This window comes from Odontomachus brunneus, unplaced genomic scaffold (assembly GCF_010583005.1).
Source record: "Odontomachus brunneus isolate Ranch 3 - 2012 unplaced genomic scaffold, Obru_v1 Obru_scaffold_288, whole genome shotgun sequence".
In the NCBI taxonomy this organism is placed as follows: Eukaryota; Metazoa; Arthropoda; class Insecta; order Hymenoptera; family Formicidae; genus Odontomachus; species Odontomachus brunneus.
In genome coordinates this window covers 56,595-60,329 of record NW_022639738.1, presented here as the reverse complement: position 1 = coordinate 60,329, position 3,735 = coordinate 56,595, and positions in this window count along the sequence as shown.

Below are 3,735 nucleotides of genomic sequence, written 5' to 3'. Positions count from 1 at the left end.
CAAAATAATACTTCATTATACTTTTCTAAATATTTTAATTAATAATAATTTTTCACTGAATTTTTCTACTCTCTTAATAAAATATTATCGAAATATTAATGAAATTATAATGAAATTTTAATGAAATTGGGTCAAAATTGTGAATGCTTTTCAAACATATTTCAGCAAAAGTTCATTATATTTTCAATGAATTATTTCCATCAGATACAAATATCTCAATTGAGATCTTACATGCGAAATTTTGCGGAAACCTCAACTGAGAATTCAATTGAGAATTTAATTGAGAATTCAATTGGGAATTCAATTGTGATCTCAATAGAAATTTTTCAGTAGGGTTTGCTACCACTGTAACCTTAGGAGATAACCCTTGCAATGAAAAATATATTAATAACATTGAAATCATGAGAAGGCATTTTATACAGATTATAGAAAATAATAAATTAATGCCATTTCCAAAACAATAAATATTATCGATAAAATTTATGTTTTTAAAAGAAATTTATGTTTATAAAAGACAAGAACAAACGATTATGTAAAATAAAACTTGTTTAAAAAAAGCATTACATCAACAAAAGATGTTTCGAATACAACCTGTCTGTAAGAAACATCACACCTACATAAAAGGTGTGTCGAATACAATTTGTCTGTAAGAGACATCACACCTATGTAAAAGGTGTGTCGAGTACAACCTGTCTGTAAGAGACATCACACCTATGTAAAAGATGTGTCGAATACAATTTGTCTGTAAGAGACATCTATATAAAAACTGCGTAAAATAAAACTTACTTATAAAAGACATTGTACAAAACTGTGACATTTAAAAAAGCATCTTCTATAAAAACATGAATTATACACCCACAAACATACACATACGCAAAGACGCGTGCGTACGCACGCACACACACACACACACAAATACACACATACTTACACACACACGCACACACACACACACGAGGTGTAAACCCGACCAGGCAACCTCCACGCGGTACATCTTGGGTAACGCTAATGCCGGCGGTCCGAGAAAAAATGATTATACAAACGATAACTGGGAAATATCTCGCAAACATGTAAAATAGATCAAACTGAATATAATTTTTTCTGCAAATAATTATGTAACATTTGGGGTTATTATTTTGTGTATAGTATTATTTTAATTATTTCTTGATATTATTTCATGTAATTATATATAAATCATTTTTTCCCGGGATGTTATATTTTAATCACTTTTTTGTCAACTTATGTTATAGCTTATAATATTAGCAAAGGATGCAAGTCCGTACGATTTAATCATAAATTTTATCAATATGTTGTGTCCCTTTACTCACAAGCAGATGACGCCAACTGCAAAATCGATTTCTGAACGAGATATAGCGCGTTTGATATGCATAATATAAAGTTTATTCAAAATTCTAAAAGAGTTTAGGTGAATGGGCCTTTGTTTCCTAAATATTGCGATCAAAGTGAGAGTCATGGAGCCATGTCACATATAAGCCACAACGTGGCATTCACTTCCATCGAAGCGGTGTAGCTAAGCAAACTGAGACTCTTACGCTGGTACTTTCTACACCGGCAGTGAGTCTTCGAGACCGGCTGACGAGGCGACCATGTGCAATATTTTCTTTGTGTTTCGTATAACTGTAGTATATATTTTTTGTATTTCTATGTCGATATAATTGTTATGTGAACAATTAGGGCAGTGTCACGTTGCAGTAATAAAAAATAATGTAAAAACATACGGTTTACAATTTGCAGACATAGATTATGCAAAACGTTCAACACATTATGTCTACAATGATTGTAAACAGTATGTTTTTATATTATTTTTCATTACCAAAATGTGACACTGTCCTAATTGCTCACATAACAATTACATCCACACAGAAATACAAAATATATATACTACAGGTATACATATACAGGGTGAATATTATATACCGGAACACCTGAATATCTCGAAAACAAAGCGTTGTATAAAAAAATGTTAAATACAAAAGTTGTAGGGTTTAAAAAGATCTATTTTATGATATTAGCAGTTTGACTTGAGTTGCGTCATAAAGATCAGGTCAAGGTCACAATGATGTTTTAAAATGGATACCCCCATTTTTTATTGTATATTCTTGTAGCTTATCTCGAGAGCTTTCCAAAACACTATACTTAAGTATTTTTTCGTTAAGTACTTTTCGAGTTAAGAGGCTTCAAAGTTACGCTCTTTAGCATTAGCGCGCGGGGATACCGTAGTGACGAGCACGAACGCGCGCTCGTATTAATAGTAAATAGCGTAAGGCTGATGGCCTAAAAAACGTAAACGCAAGGGCAGCTCTCGTTTACCGCGCTTGTGTTTACGTTTTTCTCTGCCTTAGCTTACCTTAATCGGCCGGATATGATTTTCCTCTTGCCTTAATCGGCCGCGCGCTAATGCTAAAGAGCGTAACTTTGAAGCCTCTTAACTCGAAAAGTACTTAACGAAAAAATACTTAAGTATAGTGTTTTGGAAAGCTCTCGAGATAAGCTACAAGAATATACAATAAAAAATGGGGGTATCCATTTTAAAACATCATTGTGACCTTGACTTGATCTTTATGACGCAACTCAAGGTCAAACTGCTAATATCATAAAATAGATCTTTTTAAACCCTACAACTTTTGTATTTAACATTTTTTTATACAACGCTTTGTTTTCGAGATACTCAGGTGTTCCGGTATATAATATTCACCCTGTATGTTCGACAATACGAAACACAAAAAAAATATTGCACGCATTCGCCTCGTCAGTCGGACTCGAACACTCGCAGAAAGTACCGGCGTAAGAGTCTCAGTCCGTTTAGCTACGTCGCTTAGGTGAAAGTCAATGCCACATTGTGCCTTATATGTGACATGGTTCCATGACTCTCACTTTGCATTGCAATATTTAGGAAACAAAGGCTCATTTACCTAAACCCTTTTAGAATTTTGATACTGTATATTACGCGTATCAAACGCGCTACCCAGGAAAAAAAAGTTCAGATAAAAGTCAGATATGGATTTTGTCAAGATCTAATTAGATATAATTAGATATAATTCGGATATGATTCAGATCTGTCTATATATAGTCATATATAATTTTATATATGATTATATATGATTATATATAGACAGATCTGAATCATATCTGAATTATATCTGATTATATCTGACCAGATCTTGACAAAATCCATATCTGGCTTTTATCTGAACTTTTTTTATCGGGTATATCTCGTTCAGAAATCAATTTTGCAATTGGTGTCATCTCCTTCTGAGTAAAGGGACATAGTGTTTGTGATAAAATCGTGTGGACTTGCATCCTCTGCTAATATTAGTTGCTCTACTATAATACAGGATGTCCCATTTTAAATTACGTACCTTGATAATTCTTCAGCCAAGCATATTCAGTAAAAATGTTTCAAACAAAAGTTGTCGGGTTTAGAGGGGACACCCTGTATAAGTTGACAAAAAATGATTAAAATATAACATCCCAGGAAGAAATGATTTATATAACACAATATAATAACGTATAAACACTAATAACAATATAACACATATAAACACAAAATAATAATATAATAATACACATATAATAACATATAAACACATACGAGTAATATAACATAAATAATATAACATAACACAACATATAAATAATACGTTTTAATTTATTTTATTTAATAATTATAAATGAATATTTTTGCTCCAACTTTGTTTCTATTGTCTCTACCAC